The sequence below is a fragment of the Paroedura picta genome, chromosome 9, assembly GCF_049243985.1.
Source record: "Paroedura picta isolate Pp20150507F chromosome 9, Ppicta_v3.0, whole genome shotgun sequence".
NCBI classification, from domain to species: Eukaryota; Metazoa; Chordata; class Lepidosauria; order Squamata; family Gekkonidae; genus Paroedura; species Paroedura picta.
This window is the reverse complement of record NC_135377.1, coordinates 57,293,107-57,312,823: the sequence shown is the minus strand read 5'-3', so window position 1 is coordinate 57,312,823 and position 19,717 is coordinate 57,293,107. Positions and strand designations below refer to the sequence as shown.

Genomic DNA, 19,717 nt, shown 5'->3' with positions numbered 1-19,717 from the left:
AGATATGGGGTGTATAATATCTTATATGAGTAAGGATATGTGTCTTATATGAGTAAGGAGATCTGGTCAATATAAATCTTTTATTTTGCATTTCAGAAGGTATGCAATAGAAAAAGCTGTACTAACAATAAACGTTATCCACCTGAGGTCTATAGCTTGTTTTGAGGCCAAGCAAGTTACATTTTCTGCTATTATTAATGCATAGCAAGGCTTTTTTCATATCAATTTGAAATTATACGTTAGGGAAATCCCTGTGTAACGGCAGCCAATGCTTTGTTTCCTCTGTGTGGCCCTTTGCAATTACTAGAATGTGCAAATATAATTTAGCTCAGGTAAAATTCAATCAGTCACCCCAAGCACAAAGAAATCTCCATCTCCTAGGAAAAACACATTCACGCATACGCATCAGAGTGTTTCCCTACAAATGGCACAAGGGAGCTATAAGAATTTCTAAAACAAATTTATTAGAATATTTAAATTCAAGTTGTAATGGAAAATTTAGTTGGATAGGAGTGGAGAAATGTCGGAATACAGTGAGCATGTACACATGCATACATACAGTGAAATCAAGGCTAAATGGAAAACAGCTTTCAAGGCTACACAATTCTTCAACAAAAATGTCCCAGGCATACATTTCATTCCACTGAGAATTTACTGACTTTACAGGTCAGTGGGAGCCTCGGTTTATCCTGGCTCCTGGCTTCTACTGTGGTGGCAGACTATGCCATGGACCATCTCCCCGCCTCTACATACATATAAAGATTGATGCCCGGTATATGGGGAGCAATTCTTATACTTCCGCCATCTTGCATTTGTATTTATTTTTTTATATTATTTTACTGTTTTTTGGTGTCATTGTCTTGGCGCAAGATAATGGCTACTATAACTACCAAAACATGGCAGTTGCAACATGTAGGCTGCTCTAAGGAGCAAAATTTAAAATATGGTGTCATGTAGCTGGAAGAAAGAAGACACACCTATTAATTCAACACTATTCACTGGCTTTAAATATGTGGTGTGTCATCCTCCCCGATGTTTGGCTTCTTGGCTGACATTTTGGGCTTTATATAATACTAGCTTCAAAGCCCGTTCCTAAGAATGGGCTTTGAAAGGCCCCCCTCCCCTGGTCCCCAGCCATGTAGCTTAAGGAAGCTTTGGGTCGCAGCTTACAGCCAGATCAAGTGCGGCGGGCGGGGGCTGGCCAGCTCGTTAGCAGGCCCATGACAGAGCTCCTTAGCAGGCAATCAGCAGGCCGGGAGGCCCTAATTAACAAGCCCTCCACCAGGACCCTTTTCCCAGTGCCCTCTCCCCTTACCTGCTGCTGGCTCCAGGCACTGAGGCATGTCTGAGAGCAAAGAGGCTAGAGTCCAGGGATGGAGGGTGGGAGCTGCAGGGGCAGGGCCAATCAGGGTGCAGCCCTATTCCAACTTAGACAGCCAGACACGTCCCACCCCTCAGGCTGTTTCACAAATATATAGAGGAACCATGGATAAGGATTTCTTTACACAAACAGGAGTGGTTGAAGCACACCCTGGGATTTCTGTGACTAGTAGGCAGGAGGGGTTGAAGTGCCCACTGGGAGGCATTCCATGACCAGCAGAAAGGAGTAGTAAAGTGCCTCCCAGTAAGTACTCCCCCCCCCTCCTGTGTGCTCTCCACAGAAAGTCTCCCAGGGGGAATTTCACGCAGCAGAAAAGAAGGGATGAAGAGCTTCCTCTGAGTGACCCCTCTGAGCCATTTAAATACTCCTGATCTTATCCCTGCCATTTTGGCAGGAGCAGAACTCTAATTTTCCTCCCTACAGCTTCCAAGCAGTGGGGAGCAGAACCAGATGGTTTAAATGGCTCAGAGCCATTTAGACCTAACCACTGACTGGAAGGAAGCTCCTGCAGCTCAGCTGTTTCATGTGAAGAGCAGAAAGCAGGAATTTAAATGACTCATTTCATGCTCTTCACAAAAAAAAGTATTAAGAGTCACACAAAAGTCAAAACAAAGCCCATTTGTTTTGTACTTGGATGGCTATGAACATATTTAAAAAAATAAAATCTGCAAAAACAAGGATTACAGTAGTTGCAAATGAAATCTTTTTAAAGTGCAGGGGGAAAGGGGCTTTTGCATTCCAGCTGCTCCTTGTGTCATTTTGAGAAGTATACTGCCTACCAAGTCTCACTAGGGACTCCAGGGAAGTTAGTGATTAAGCCTACACACTTGTTAGGGGGATTACACCATGATAAGAATGTTATACCCTTAATAATGAAATTATGGATACAAAAATATGAGAGGTTGGAACTAGATGTAGACAGAACTGCTTTCAGCTCACAAGAAACTCTAATAATATGCTGGGTTTATTTTTAAATATCCAGCCTGAGCAATCTCAATGAGATTTCTCCCATTACTTCAAATGGGTCAGGACTGAGTCTTTAACATGTTAATAAAAGAATACCAAGTGCTAATAACAGTTACATTTAATACAACTCAGGCCACCTGCAGTTATTGCACTATGCAACATGTCACGAGATATCTCTGTGTTACAAATGCACACCAAGGATTAATCATTGGGTAAGACAATTAAAAGACATGGCTGTTTGCAGAAATTGACTGCTAATATCATGGGGGAAAGAGACAAGAGCCATATCAGCAACACTAGAATGTTCTCTGGGGCTATCTCAAATCTCCACAGAGAGAGGGAGAAAAAGTTCAACCTTCTAGTCAATGCATTTGTATATCTGATCTCCAGTTAGTGAGGACAGGGCTAACAATGCCATGCAGGTACGAAGTTTATTAGGCAAACAAGATCTTTGCTTTCCCTGAAATTCGACTGACAATTTTCAACAATTCGGCAGACAGCATTGTGATTTTTCAGCTTTCAACAAAAGTGAAAATTTTAAAAATATATATTTTTAAAAAATATCCAGAGTATTACTAATGTCTTTTGGCACTGCTGCAGGAAAACAAATCCTTGGCCAATGCAATGGAGGCACTGTCATCACAGGAAGAAAAAAAGTTTAGATGCCACTGTAATTTTTCAGCCCTTGAATAGCTTTCCTTGACCCTTCTGTATCATTCATCTTTTGACATGGGGCATTTAAATGAATAGAACATGATTGATTACACTCCCATTAAAAATATACCACTATAAAAATGGAAGAATTTTTATTATATTAGTAAACGATATTTACATGCAACTTTTTCAGAGATTGTGGAAATAGAAAGGCTTTTGGGGTAAAGTGAGCTTCAGTTCTCTCAGATGAGGAAACCATCATCAGTGAGAAATAAACATTTCTTTAGTCAATGTTATTGATTTACTATGCAGTCCTAAACAGAATGACATCTTTCTAAAGCCATTGAGGTCAATGGTCTTAGATAGGTGTAACCTTGCTTAATGTTGCCCAGGTAAGTATTCGAGAGCCAGCATGCTGCAGCGATTACAGTGTTAGACTGGGAGCTGGGAGACCTGAGTTTTGTTCCCCACTCTGCCATGAAGGTTTCCTGGGTCCTATATGAGGCTGCATTGCTAGGAGCATAGAAACAAGAGCAAGGGAAGTTATAATATTCTGTATTGGTTAGACCTCATTTGGAATACTGTATCCTGCTCTGAAAGCTGCAGTTCAAGAAGGATATTGACAGGTAGGGACGTATTCAGAGAAGGGTGACTAGGATGGCTAAGGGGCTGGAATCCATGCCATACAAGGAAAAGCTGAGAGTTAATTATGTGTAGCATGGAGAAGAAGATGACAAGGGGTGATATGATAGCTGTATTTCAGTAAAAGGTAGGCATGTTGAAGAGGGGGCCAACTTGTTTACTGCAGCTTTACAGGCATGGAGTAAAAGCAATGGATTCGAACTACAGGAAAGGAGGTTCCACTTAAATATTAGAAAGCATTTTCTGATGGTGATGGCTGTTCATAGATAAAATATGCTGCCTCAGAGGGTGGTGGAGCCGCCTTCATTAGAAGTTTTAGGAGGAGTCTGGATGAGCACCTGTCAGGTGGGGGGCTGGACTAATCTTGTCCACTTATGGTTCCATCTCAGGTCCTTCTCAGCAGCTCAGACCCTATCAGCTGCACCTCAATTAGAGGCAGCTTGGCATAGCGGTTAAGTGCAGTGACCTCTAATCTGGAGAGCCAAGCTTGATTCCCCACACCTTCTCCACATGCAACCAGTTGGGTGACCTTGGGCTAGTCGCACTTTGGTCAGAGCTGTTTTTGTAGAGCAGTTCTGTCAGAGCTTTCTTAGCCCCACCCACCTCACAAGATCCGTCATAGAGAGAGGAAGGGAAGGTGATGGTAAACCAGTCTGAGACTCCTTTTGGTTGTGAGTATAAAAAAACAATTCTTCAACTCTTCTTCTGGTGCTGCAAAGGGGTGGGTAGAAATTAGGCAATCTTAGAACTTCTGGGAGAATTGTTCTTTTCTATGGGGAGGTTACCTAGGTTAGATACAAGCAAGCAGGTAAGATCTGCTTAATTATACCTTCCCTGGTATGCAAAAACATGGATTTGGAGTCCCAGGTTTGATTTGATGGGCACTTCAGCACTCCAGTGTAATATGCCATTGCAGGTATATCACTCAGTGACTTGCAGATAGTGTATGAACTGTATCCAAGTATTGGATTTGAGGTGATGTTACATTATATGAAAGTCCTGTATATGATATATAATCTGTGATTGTTGTCTCAACCATGCAATTTCTTAGGGCCATTTCGCACGGGGATCTTTGTTGCAAATTGGTCACTGAATGAAAAATCGCCATTTAAAATAGTGGAATTCGTCGTTTTGCACACCTGGCTTTGTAGTGGAATCAGTTGCGTTTTTTAGCGTTTCCCACAGGCTTCCGGTCTCGGCAGAAATCGCTAGAAAGGAAGCGCTATTGCCAAGCTCGTCCCGCCCCTGGCCGTCAAGCAGCCAATGGGCAGCCGTTAGCATGCTCCCAAACAGCCCCTTTCCCTTTAAGAAAGGATTTAAAAAAAAAACAGACCCATAGCAACGAATCTAGGTAGATTCGTTGCTACGGAGAGACCCATCCAGCTGCCTAATGTGAGCTGTCGTTTGATTGTATGATCGTTTGCACGCTGCCTCGAGTGATAAAAAAAAATTCCCCCCCCCTTCTCACGGGCTCGATTTTCGGCTGAATTTATGTGTAAAAAATAAAGGGACTTTATTTCAGCAAACGGGCTTTTAAGTGGTTTGTGCTTAGTGACTAAAGGTGAAGGACTGAAGCCAGGGAAGCCTCTAAACAGAAAGAGGCTCGCCGGTGCGTTTATCCCCGCTCGCTCGGAGAAAAAAAAATGGCGATCGCTTCGCCGGAAGTTTGGAGGAGAGAGCCAGGGGGAGGGACTTTGAAGAACCAGCAACAATGGTAACGCACAGGTCTTTAGCGCTAGTGTTGCAGATTGGTTGCAGGAGTGTATCGCTATCCGGAGGGTGAATCCACTTTTCTGGATTTCCCTGAAAGCGCCACAACGAAGCGCTTTTGGCGGGTCGGTTTCAGGATTGTTGCAGATTGTCTACGACGTCGTGGGTTATGGCAAATTAGTAGCGTTTCCAATTAGCAACCATTGTGCTATTTTGAAGCCGTGCGAAATGGCCCTTAATGTTGTAGCCACTGTGTGATGAACACGCAGGTTATCCCACCCTTAGCCATACTATAATGCTTACCTTGTTTGAAAATTTCCAGATATGAGAGAGAGCAAACCATGACCCCATTATGATTTAGGTTTAGGACATATATCTGAAATAGTTTCATCCAGATCTTTCCACAGGCCCATTAACAGGCGCACCCTGTTATACCCTTCTAACCCCATTGCCAGCAATGGACATAGAATAGAGTAACTGCCTCGGATGGCTCTGTAAGTTTTTAACATGCTTTCCTAACCAAGAAACAGGGATTATCTGCACAGCTTTAAAACCCAATATTAAGTATGCTTAGAAATAAGCAAGTCCTGTTAAGATGGATGGTATACATTCCCAAATAATTGTGCAAAGTAACCTAATCTATTATTATTATCAATTAGGGGCCAAGCCTGTTGCATTCAGGAATACAATGGGTGCTAGATTGGAGGGGTGGGGTGTAAGAACTCTGGACAGCCTCTCCGCAGGACCTGAAAAGGCTGCAGGCAGCTGTTAGGTGGGAACTCACCAGCAGGGGCAGCCCTCAAAGAGCAGAGATCTGCAGCCTTTGAGCCTCAGCGGAAAGTGGGAGGAGGAGGAGGTGGTCAGGGGTGGGGGACAGAAGGTGATTGGCTGGTCACTGGACAGACAGGCAAGCCGGTTGGAGGAAGAGACATTCATGGGTGGGACAGCCGCCCTGAGTGGATGTTAAGCAGAGAGTGGCACTTAAGCCATAAGACGCACTCCTCCTCCAAGACCATACCAGAAATATATTATATGGAACAGATTTGATTTCTATACTGCCTTCCCAGCAGACCTGCTCAGGGAGGTACACAACATGTAAACATAATACTAATTAAAAACATACAATAAAAAGTTTTAAACTAAAAAATTTAACAAAAATATCAACATCAGCATACAAATATTGTCTCATTCAGCTCTCTTAGAACTGGATTTCAGCTCAGAGGAGGCTTTGATGGGGGGCGTCCAGCAGATGTTATCCGATTCACTGGCCCCAATCATATCTCTCCCTTCCTTCCCTCTCATTGGTTGCCTTTCTTCACATTAACCAGCCCCTCCCCTTTGCTTTTTTTAACTGTTTCATTATCATCACCAGCACTGAGAAGCTTTTGCCCAGTCTGAAATCCACACATTATTTCACTTGGAGAAATCCTGCTCTCCAGTTCTAACAGATGAAGACAGGAAACCTAGGTCTGGATTCAGTGCAGGAAGATGCATTATCATGAGCTTCATTATCAGTTGCAATAGACCATCCCTGCAAGCATAGTTTATTCATAGATTTAAGTTATCCAGCTGTCATTACTAACTAGATATAAATTTAAACTAACTAGATATAGATTTACTGTAGTACAATATCCTCTTGTTATTCATTCACTGGTAGAAACTTTCTGTGACTGTTATGAGAAGTACTAATGATTTAGGCAGCATTTACAGGTAAACCCTGTTTCTTTGTCTGCATTACACATTCAGCTAGTGTTTGCACTCTCGGGGGGGGGGGGGGATGTCATCGCTACAATGTTCTTGTTCCGTCATTCCCATGCTTCTCTTGAGAAGGTGGTGAAGAGTGATCAGTGACAAAGACCACTTTTGTTTAAAAACAAAACAGGAAACTCTGTGCTCATCAGATCATTTGTACTTTACAGCTATATTTCTAAGGAAAGTTAACTCTAAAACATCTGTTGCTTGTGTTCAGTGCTGTGATTAACCACATTCACAAGTGTGTTTATGAATGCTGATGCAAAGAGCCTTTGTCACCATTGAGGAAAAGGGCCCTGGATTTTGTTTGGTGTATCTCCACTGCCTGAAATAAACATATACATTGTAAACAAAAAGCTTCCAAAATAGCCTCTTGGGCTTCTGGAGAGCTCAGTCCTACCCATTCCCATGTGACTTACCTGCCTTTTGATTCACTCTTCCAACTCTTGGCTTTGCTTTAACCTTTGACATTGACTCTCACAGTCAGTGACTGCTCTAGCAATGCTGATTGTCCCATTTATCATGGATTTCATTTCTCTCTTCCTTTCAAGTCACACTCACACATCCTGTTTTAATATTGCACCTTAAACACCTCTTTTTGTCTTTAAACTTACAACCGACTGTACAAAATGACATCAAGATTGTAACAGATCCTTTGCAGCCAAAGTGATGGCATTTTCTAAACAGATTGCTAACACTTCTTTTTTATTTATGTGGTGTATGCAGGGAAATTGCAGCATATGTGCAGGTGCTAAATGCTATGATCCTGAAAGCACTTACAAGTTTGCCTAACAATTTCAACAAGGAAGTGTTCTAGAGAGTCTAGTTTAGTCATTTTTAAATTTAGCTGTCAGGGTATGTATTGACACCTTGTAAAATATACCAGGAAGGAAAATCTTTCTTACAGGAGCTTTTAGAGGCTCTCTAACCTTAATTTTTACGCATTTTCTTCCACATTAGAATGTAATATCTGAGCCAGGAAGAACTACATTTATTTTAACATGAGAGTTTATTGAAATTGTAATCTGAACCAGCTTGTTTCTGGTTGCATTTAGATTAGCAGTATCAGCTAGATCCCGCAAACAAACAAACATGGGGCATTTCCACACATGCTAAATGACAATCTTTCAATCACTTTGCAATTGGATTTTACTGCAGGAAGGGGCAAACCCCACTTGCAAACAGTTGCTGAAGTGGATTGAAACTACATTCTTTATAGCATGTGTGAAGGCATGCATGGTGTCTGTCTGAATAGGCATGAAGTTCTGCAAACAATGAAGAGGCAGATGCAGGTCTATGTGAATTCAGCACCCATTCTCAGACCCATCACAGACAGAAGATCAGAGAGGTGGCATTATCTGAATAACAGCATCAATTAATGGCATTCCTGGAAGAAGCTTCAGTCCTAGACCCATCTCAGTCAGGTTTTGCGTCTTTGGGCGCCCTGAAGGGGAGAAAGAGGCCAAAGAATATCAGGCCATCCGTTTAACTGACGCCCAGTTCAGCCACACCCCCTGTTGCCATGCCAACACACATACTGCTCAGAGAATGCCAGGGCTGGGCAATCTCTCCAAACAGCCAGGTCCCTGACGGTGTTCCTCCCCCGCAGCAGCAATGGCCTCCTTAGATAAGTCTTGGGGGCTTTTTCTCAGACCCATCACAGACAGAAGATCAGAGAGGTGGCATTATCTGAATAACAGCATCAATTAATGGCATTCCTGGAAGAAGCTTCAGTCCTAGACCCATCTCAGTCAGGTTTACGGCCTGGCCGTGAGGTAGAGACAGCGCTAGTTGCCCTGATGGATGACCCCATCGCCAGTTGGACCGAGGCGGGTCAGTGCTACTAATATTACTAGACCTCTCAGCAGCTTTTGTCGATCATGAGCTCTTAGCTCACTGCCTCACGGATGCTGGAATATGAGGGAAAGCCCTTCAATGACAGAGGGTCGCAACAGGAGACAGAACATCACACATCCAACAGCTTACTTGTGGAGTCCCACAGGAAGCAGTCCTCTCCCCTATTTTATTCAACATATTTATACACCCTCTTGCCCAACTGGTATGGAAGTTTGGGCTGGGTTGTCATCAATATTCAGATGGCACCCAGCTCTTCCTCCTGATGGATGGCTGCCCTGACTCTCCCCCAGAAGCATTAGCCAGCTGCCTGGAAGCAGTGACAACATGGCTCAAGCAGAGTCGCCTGAAGCTCAGTCCTTCATAGAGGGAGATCCTCTGGCTGGGTAGGAAGGGTCCATGTGAGGAAGCACTTCTGCCCATCCTGGATGGTGTGCAGCTCTCAACTGCTCACTCCACCAGGAACCTGGACATGATCCTGGATGCTTCCCTCACAATGGGAGACCAGATCACAAAAGTAGCATGGCTGGCATTCTATCACCTCCGCCCTACCTGGCCCCAGAACACCTAGCCACAGTGATCCATGCAACAATCACCTCTAGACTGGACTTCTATAACTCACTCTATGCAGGCCTGCCCTTAGCCTTGATCCGGAAACTACAACTGGTCCAAAACGCAGTGGCCAGGGTCCTTATAGCAACAGCATGGAAGGCCCACATTCGGCCCATTCTCCATCAACTACAGTGGTGGCCAGTTTAATTCCGGATCAGGCTAAAGGTTCTGGTAATTATCTTTAAGGCCAGACATGGTCAGAGCCCAGTGCACCTGAGGAACTGCCTCCCTGCCTATGCCCCTCAAAGAGCTTTACGCTCCGTTGCCACCAACCAGCTAATGATTCCTGCCCCTAAAGAAACCAGCCTGGCCGAAACCAGCCTGGCTGAAGCCAGGGCCAGAGCCTTCTGTGTTCTGGCCCCCTCTTGGTGGAATGAGCTCCCAGAGGAGAACAAGGACCTGACGGAGCTAAAATGGTTCCACAGGGCCTGCAAAAGGGAGCTCTTCTGCCAGGCATTTGGTTGATGCCAAGCAAAACCAGAAACATCCACAGGCCACTTTTGGGGAAATATCCTTGCATTTCTAGACCCTGAATACACAGGGATTTCCTGTATTATTATTTTACTCACTGTTAAGGTCTTGTTCCTTGGGTGCATGTGTGTGTGTGGGGGGGGGGTTCCTGTTTAGCATGTGTTTTGCTGACTCTAGTGGTCTATTTGATATCAAAAAGCTTTATTTCCATCTTCTGTTTAAATCTGCGGAAAGATAAAATGGAAACAAAGCTATTTGATGTTGAATCTGCCACTAGAGGGAGCAAAACATTTGCAGAATTGGGGGGGGGGGGTGAAGAAAAGGAATTTAACTAGTAAAATAACAGTGCTAAAAGCCCAGAGACTTTGGTATGTATTCAGTTTTTGTTATGGCTGTAATGTAGGTAGTTTCTTCTTGCTGGTTCTCAGGAACCATGGTCTAGAATCAAAGAGTGACAAGTGAGTATTGTTATTGTTAAAATACTGTTCTAGTTGGTTGTTGTTGTTGTTGTTAAGTGCGAAGTCGTGTCCGACCCATCGTGACCCCATGGACAATGATCCTCCAGACCTTCCTGTTCTCTACCATTCCCCGGAGTCCATTTAAGTTCGCACCCACGGCTTCAGTGACTCCATCCAGCCACCTCATTCTCTGTCATCCCCTTCTTCTTTTGCCCTCAATTGCTCCGAGCATTAGGCTCTTCTCCACAGAATCCTTCCTTCTCATGAGGTGGCCAAAGTATTTCAGTTTCATCTTCAGGATCTGGCCTTCTAAGGAGCAGTCAGGGCCGATTTCCTCTAGGACTGACGGGTTTGTTCACCTTGCAGTCCAAGGGACTCACAAGAGTCTTCTCCAGCACCAGAGTTCAAAAGCCTCAATTCTTTGACGCTCGGCCTTCCTTATGATCCAACTTTCACAGCCATACATTGCAACTGGGAATACCATAGCCTTGACTAGACGCACTTTTGTTGGCAGGGTGATGTCTCTGCTTTTTAGGATGCTGCCTAGATTTGCCATAGCTTTCCGTCCTAGGAGCAAGCGTCTTTTAATTTCTTTGCTGCAGTTCCCATCTGCAGTGATCCTGGAGCCCAGGAAAATAAAATCTGTCACTACCTCCATCTCTCCCCCATCTATTTGCCAGGAATTGAGAGGCCAGATGTTATTGTTATTGTTATATTGCTATATTGATTTTGAGAGTGTTCTATGTAAATGTTTCAAAATGTTTTATGTAAACCACCCAGAGCAGTAGGGAAGGGCGGAATGAATGAATGAATGAATGAATGAATGAATGAATGAATGAATGAATGAATGAATGAATGAATGAATAAATAAATAAATAAATAAATAAATATTGCACATGAGTAATGGAATTTCTGAGGTTCCCCAGCTACCCATAATACATGGGAAAATTGAGAGACCTTCAGGAGTAGCCAGCATAGCAGGAGAAACTGCCACTGAAAATAAAACTGGAGAAACCCCTCCTGCATAAATACAAAAAAGGACTTGCAAATGCCTGAGAGCAACCTGGGTCTCCACCTACGTCTCCAATGTTGCATAAAATTTCAAAATGGGTTAGAACCAGGCTACATCTTCCTCTAATGCAAGGCATTTCTGTCACAGAGCGTTCCTGCCTTCCCCCCAATAATGTAGCCCACTGATCTCCCTGAAATGCTGCTTTGTGGGCACAGGGGACTTTCAGAAACATCATAAAAGGCCAAGTGGGGGTCTGCAGCAGTAAGGGGAATTAGTGGAAATTATTTTCATTTGCAGAAAATTAAGCGTAGATCCTTTAGACCCATCACATGCAAAGTATGTCAAGAATGTGCCCACCATCCAATAAAATGCTTTCCATTTCCATTATAAAAGTCATTGATACAGGACAAAGTCATATTTCATGTTTAAGCAAAGCAACTTGTGCCATTCACAAGTATACCTGGCACACAGGTCAATTCCCTTCCTATAGAAGAGTCACTGCCACCTATAGAAGAACAAGGAGGAGGATAGAAATGGTGGTAAGGGAAAGTGCTGTCAAGGCAAAGTGACCTGAGAGGGTTTTCAAGGCAAGAGATGTTCAGAGATTTGCTACTGCTTGCCTCTGTGTAGCAACTCGGTATTAACCAGGCCAATCCTGCTCACCTTCTGAGATCTGATGCAATCGGTCTAGCCTGGGCCATCAGGCTCAAAGCGGAGGCAGAAACAAAGGAAAACAATTTGAAACACAAGACAAAGCAACAGTCCCACAAAGCTCCTTTTTATGAGTGGATGTACAAGGTTCTTTTTTATGATTTATTTCCATGCTTAGCAAGATTTATGGAAATAAAATGGAGACTAGCCATTCTTGGGGGCAAGCAGTTAAACCTGTCTGCCTGATTCTGGGTTGCAAACATCTCAGCACAAAATGCAAATAAGAACATTTGATCTGAGTACAAACAATTTTCCCTTGTGTATCGGAAAGGATTACTAAGAAATAATTTGAGAATGTATATATGTAGGAAGGTTCCGAAGGACACCAAATAAGGATGGTAAGAATCTGGAAATTAAGGTGATTTACTATTGTAAAAATCGTGTTTCCTTCACAATTCTTCATTTTGGTAGTTGGACTTAAAATGTCCAGTATATAAGCCTCTCTAGACCTAGGAATTACTTAAGTATCTTACATAATTCTGTGGGGAAAGGAAGTTGCATTATAGTCAATTGCTAATATTTTCAGGTTTGAGGCTCTTATGTATAAAACAGAAATTAAATTTTCCAAAAGATGTGTACCACTACAGAATCCCCCTCCATTTACATAATCAAATATAAGGCAAGATTCAAAAGCAAATAATATAAAACCAGCAATACGGTCTTTGTTTCTTTGAGAAGCCAGATATGGTTTCTTCCACAGACACAGATGCTCAAGTTAGTCGCTTTTTTAAGAAATAGAAAGCTTATATTACTCAAGTGAATATACAGAATTTACTACACTCTATTAGTCTGATAACATTGGAAAGGTCTTCCCATCAAAAAAGAGATGGCAAATTATAGTTCAAGGTCTAATTTGATAACAAAATATACAGTTGTTAAAATCATTTTTCCTTCAGCTATTTTTGCACTCTATATAAGCAGTATGTGCAACCTATGTGGGATCCGGGTAGAAATGAAGAGTTATAGCTAGAAAAACTGAAGAATTACACAGACAAATATCAGTTATGTGGCCATAGCTTCAGAAAACATGTTTCTGCCTCTCAGTGTCCTTATTGCCCATAAAAGAACATTTCACATGGTCAACAGCTCAAATTTATGTGAACCCTTAGGGGTATATTTCTAGTGCAGTGAATGAGAGACCACACATTCACTCACAGTACAGTTAATGGGAGTTGTGTGTCTACTACTCATTTAGTACAGTGTACTAAAAATATGCCCTTTGTTGTAAAAAGCTAAATATCTGTCAACCAGTTCTTCTTCTTCCCTTCCCAATGGAGCAATAAAAAAGCAGTGTTTGTGCGTGGGGAAAGGGGGAATCACCATACAAACTCCTCCCTATTTTGCTGTCATAAAACTGTACAGAAAATAAATGTGAGTGCAGTCCAGAGAGAATTATGCAAGTTTAAAATCCCACCAAATTATTTACATACATAGGTTGTTTTCTTTACAGGAGACCACCCAGTCCATCTGGTAGTATCATGTTCCTTGTGCATACAAAATATCTGATGGCCATACACAGTTGCCTCTTCCATCTAAATGTGTAGTGAATGTGGAGCCTCTTATGGAGAAGGGAAGTTCCCTCTAACGCAGCCCACTAGGCATGGAGAATATGGGTCACCAGTGAAATGTTACCCAGCACCTCTGCAGTCTTGGCAAATATGTAACTTTTGTTACTATTAACGAATTAAAATACCTGTAGCCAAGGCTAGCTTAATCTCATAAGATCATAGAAGGTAAGCAGGGTTGGCTTTGGTCATTATTTAGGTGGAAAACATCAAGGAATGGCAGGGTTATGATGCAGAGGAAGAAATGATTAATTAATACAATTCACTGCTCTCAAAACAAGTAACACCAAAAGATAAAGCTAGCTTACTATCTGATATTAGAAAATCTGTATCAGGAGGTAAGTCCTTACTTACTTGTATAAGGAGGCCCCGCTTCAATGTCATTCACATGACATGGCAGTAATTCCACATACATAGGACAGTGAAAATTCCAGCTAGTATATGTGTTCTTAATCTACATCTCCAGGGTCAGGCAACCAATCTGGCCAATTAAGAACCATCCTTGCTAGAATCCTCTAGAAGATTACCTCATCTCTCCAATTGACCCCTTCCTTCTTAAGAGGCCAGGTTTCTCACATAACTAATTATCCAGGCCAGTGGTGTCCTTGAGGAAGATAAGAGAGCCATTGTGAGCTTTGTAAACACCTGGGAGATGGAACTATTCAACATCCAACATATTAACCTTTGAAAGGAGCAATTGGGGTTGCTTTACTTGGAACTTCCCACCCCACCCTCACACATTATAAATTCTTTGTAAATTCTTCCTAGTTACAGCAATGGATGACTCTGCATAGGGCTGTTTTAAAAAATGGGTGGGGGGGAAGGAATTGGCAGGCAATTTGCTAGACAGCTCTTTGATTGAGCCTGTTGTTGTTGTTAGGTGCGAAGTTGTGTCCGACCCATCATGACCCCATGGACAATGATCCTCCAGGCCTTCCTGTCCTCTACTATTCCCCGGAGTCCATTTAAGTTCACACCGACTGCTTCAGTGACTCCATCCAGCCACCTCATTCTGTGTCGTCCCCTTCTTCTTTTGTCCTCAATCACTCCCAGTATTAGGCTCTTCTTCAGAGAGTCCTTCCTTCTCGTGAGGTGGCCAAAGTATTTGAGTTTCATCTTCAGAATCTGGCCTTCTAACGAGCAGTCAGGGCTGATCTCCTCTAGGACTGACTGGTTTGTTCGCCTTGCAGTCCAAGGGACTTGCAAGAGTCTTCTCCAGCACCAAAGTTCAAAAGCCTCAATTCTTTGATGCTCAGCCTTCCTTATGATCTAACTTTCGCAGTCATACATTGCAACTGGGAATACCATAGCCTTGACTAAACACACTTTTGTTGGCAGGGTGATGTCTCTGCTTTTTAGGATGCCGTCTAGATTTGCCATAGCTTTCCTCCCCAGGAGCAAGCATCTTTTAATGAATATGCCTACGGTGTGATAAATATGGACCTTTTAAAAACCCTCCTGTTCAGGTTGCCTGCATTCTCAGAGAAGCTGACAAAAGGACAAGTTCCATAACTAGGGGAGCCCTTCAAAGAAGCTTTCTTTTGCCAAACCCCGAGACAGGTGTTTGCTTTTTAACATCTTGCATTGTAATGCAGTTGTATGGAAGTCCATATTTATGCTTCATTACTGATCATGTATTTTCCTCACAGTGTGCAAGCTTTCACATTCCCCAAAGCTCTTCTTCAGTGGTTACATAACAGTGTGCAAGCATTTACATTCTCCAGAGCATCAGGTGGGAAACTAGAGGGGAAAAATAGGAAGACACTTCAAGACCTGGTGGAAAATCTTGGTGTAGTCTGCTGCACTGTGCTTTAGATGTTAAATGCAGAGCAGATGCTGGTATCCAATGACACTTATTCATATAAAAGCTGGGTTTCATGGGATAGGTACATCAACTCTGCATTTAACTTCTATAGGACAATACAGCAGACTACACCAGTTTTATAGGAGGTCCCAAAGCATCTTCTTTTTCCAATTTTTTTTTCCTGTAACACCCAACCTGAAGAGTTCTAGAGCAGTGGTCCCCAACCTGCGGGCTGTGGCCCGGTGCCGGGCCGCGAATGCCATGGCGCCGGGCCGCGGCTCCCTCTCCCTGCCCCCCCCCCGCAGTAAAAAACTTCCCAGGCTGCATGCTTGCGGCCCGGGAAGCTTCTTACTGCGGGAGGGCGGGGAGAGGGAATCAGGGCCGGCCGTGCCCGTGTGGGCGCGGCCCAATGCGCGGGCGTGGCCCGCGGGCGCGGCCAATGCGTGGGCGTGGCCCGCGCAGGCCGCTGGCCGCGCCCCGATGCCCTGCCGTTCCCCAACCTCAGAAAGGTTGGGGACCACTGTTCTAGAGGACTCAAAAGCTTGAACACAATTATTTGTCATTGGGCTGGGTCGCAGAGAACTTTATTACGTGGCTTGTGTTCTGGGTTTTTACATTTATTTCCAGGCTCCTTAAAAATGGCAGTTTCTCTCTGCATTGAAGCTTATAACCATGATTTAGAAACGCTTCATGTTTCCTTTCTCAGATTGCTCTTTCAAGTCCCTAGAAATGTGGCTAATCTCTGTAATCACTGAACTAGGTCAACAGCGACTTGAAACCAGAGCGTGGATACTAAAATATAAATATTGGCTTCGTTTTCACTTTGGGGCTCAATCAAGTAATCTATTGGCTGCTCTATTAAATGATCTCCACAATTCCAATTGATCATGGAAACTGATTAACAAACTTCACTCAGTCGGCATGGATATACATTCTGTGATGGGCCTTGAGGAGAAAAATATCTTTAAGTATATTGTAAGGAGACTTGAGGATACTGAATTTCAAACCCTATCTTTTCATTCCTCTTTATCTTGTTCTCTTAGAGCATGGAACATTATCCCACTATATAAAGCTATCCCTGTCACTATGGAACCTTAATTAGAAAGGAAAGCTTTTATGTTTGCTCGGCTAAACTGATTTCCTTCTGGTTTCTTAGGGAGGTTTGACTCTATCGCTATAGCAGAAAGATTGTGTTGTCATTGTTGTAAGGTTCCTGATATTCTTCTTTGTACTATTTTATTCTATCCCAAATTCTCTTCATATTGCTGTTTGATTAATGATATATTGTCCACTTTTAAACTGGACAAAAATAACAATTGTCAACGGATTCCTTGATGGCTCTGTCCCTACTCGAACTTCTTGTACTGCAGCATTTTTAAGTATTGTTTTTAGAATTAATTCTATGTTCTTAATGAAACTGAGAAACACTGTTCTGTCAGAACTACATCGTTTTGTATATTTTGCGTATCATGTTTGTCAATACCAATAAAGACTTCTGTATCTATCTGGCAGTTTCCCCCTTCTGAATACTACCAGGATTTGCTTGCCATTAAGGAAGGATGGCTGATCATCAGTCCAAGAGCAAAGGTGAATGGCAAATGGCAGTTAGCTAGCAACTTTCAGAGAATTAGATGTACTGCATCCTCCCACTACTTACTATTATGGTCAGAAATGAGGATACAATGAGTGCTGTTCCCCATCTGTAGGGGAACTGTCACTCAAAATCAGGCCAATTTGTTCTCCACTTCTGTCCTTGTAGACACCCTCCAGACTGCAGAATTAGAAATAATTTATTAGCTTCTATAAATTGTGCAAAAGTCTAAATTTAGGTGCAGTCCTAAACAGTGTTATTCCTGTCTATATCCATTCACTTGAATGGATTTGGAAAGATGTAACTCTGCTTAGGATTGTACTTTATGAGCAGAAACCTTAGCAAATAGAATCTTCATATTATTTAAATAAAATTATGGTGATGTATGAGAATCAGAGAATGGTTTCAAACAGTACCAAACAGTGCCTTTGAGAAGATTTGAAAGTTATATTTTGTGGATAAAAGTTGCACAAGTTGTCTAGCATACCCTGTCCTGAATAGGGACTTCATTTCCAGTTTTTTGTTTGTAGCTGGTGAATCTCTTCACTCTTCAATCATTTTTCTCCTTCTGCCCTTGCTGATTATGAATTGAAAATATTGATGTTCTAAATCACATTTCCCTAATATGGTGCCCGTGGGTGTCCTGGTGCCCACTGATAGCTGTCTTGGTACCTGCCAAGTTTCTTTTTAGGTTGTGGGCATGATTTTTGCCCAACAAAGCTTCTGATTGGTCACTGGAAATTTGAATGGCTGTGCAGAGTTTTAAAAACATTGCTGTGGTACCAGCTGCCACCTCATCACAAAACTCTTAACTATGTGAGTGAAGGTAATGGCAGGAACCATTTTGTAGCCAGCTCTACCTCCTGCAACAGCCATTTTGTGGCTGTGCCCACCACACTGTCAAAATTCTATAAGCTCAAAAAGGTTGGGGATCCTGCTCTTAAGTTTAGAATTTTATTTATTCAACCTTTATGCTCATCCACATGTGAATAGGGCTATTATATTGTGTATAAGGATTTCTTTTGAGTTTGTTTCAAATAACAATTTGTCTTGCACCTAATTCATATTAGTACCGAGAAGTTATTATAACTGAATTCCTAGAAACAGGTATAGCGAAGGATATTTGTGCATATAAAACTCTGTGTGTATGTATATAAGAGACAAAAAATAAGCGAGCAGGAGAAAGAGCCAGAACACGCATCAGGAATTATCTATGCATAAAGAAATTAAAAGGGATTTTTTTCCAGAGCAATTGAAGCCCATCTCTTGAACAATGACGACAGCTCCTCATTTTCGACAACAATAGAGGGCACGTAGGAGTCAGCTCATTAGAATATCTGTGGCTCTTTTCTGTTCTCTCTGCATTAAGCCCCCATAATGTCAGTTGTCACTTATTAATGACAATTAACTAGTAATCAGTAGTGAGACTCTTCGAGGTGGTCCTTGCCTGACAGGTGAAGAAAGAGAACATTGCGCAGTGCTATGCAGTGACATGGAACCTTCAAAGGGAGCACAGCATTTCCATAAATTATGTCAGAAAGAAAATTTCTTTTATATATTCACTTTAAAGCGTAAGGATCTTTAACCCCTAAAAGGACTACACTGTTTTTGCTGGCCTCTCGTTCTTCTGAGAATGTTGCTATTATAACAAAATAGCATTGTAATGGAATCAGGCTGTAATTTAGGATCTGGGTAGTAGCTGAATGCAACCCTATATGGTCTACAGGTCATCATCTTGGGAAGCTAGTGGATAACAGGCAAGATTTTTGGTAAGGCCTAAGAATTTATTTACACACATTTTCTAAATACTTAAAAAGACCTTCCATGTGTGAGGCTCAGGACAACTGTCTCCACTGTTCCCTTCCCCACACAAATGAAAAGAGCTTATATATCCAACATGACATCTTCAAGTGTGCTAGATCAACACATATTAGGAAAAAGTGTTAAAAACATCCCCTACTATTCATTCCAAGATTCCATGAATTGTTCTAAGCTTTTAGGAGATTCCTAAAAGATGTTTGATGGAGCCTCTTGTGGCGCAGAGTGGTAAGGCAGCTGTCTGAAAGCTTTGCCCATAAGGCTGGGAGTTCGATCCCAGCAGCCGGCTCAAGGTTGACTCAGCCTTCCATCCTTCCGAGGTCGGTAAAATGAGTACCCAGCTTGCTGGGGGGTAAACGGTAATGACTGGGGAAGGCACTGGCAAACCACCCCGTATTGAGTCTGCCATGAAAACGCTAGAGGGCGTCACCCCAAGGGTCAGATATGACTCGGTGCTTGCACAGGGGATACCTTTACCTTTACCTTTTAAAAGATGTTTGAACTTCTCTCACTGTCCCTTGCCCAACTTAGATTCCAGTTAATCGATTCTGAAAGTATTTGTTGTTTGTTTTAAAGGCTATTCCTCTGAAAAGCAGAATATCATCCAAAAATGATTTTAAAGCACACCATTTGTTGAATGTGTCACATAAAATTATAATTTAAATTTAAGCTCTCCAATGCAACAGTTTGAGATTCTTTTGCTTTACTTCACTCAT

At 42.5% G+C, this 19,717-nt stretch overlaps 1 long non-coding RNA gene across 1 annotated transcript in view; it reads right to left on the bottom strand.

Annotated features, from left to right (window-relative positions):
* LOC143844257 (uncharacterized) overlaps positions 1-14,253 on the bottom strand; it is a 224,843-nt gene extending 210,590 nt beyond the window's left edge. The window contains exon 1 of the long non-coding RNA XR_013233896.1: positions 14,143-14,253. This is a non-coding gene — a long non-coding RNA (uncharacterized LOC143844257). The remainder of the gene's footprint in view (positions 1-14,142) is intronic.
* Positions 14,254-19,717: the final 5,464 nt, after the last annotated feature.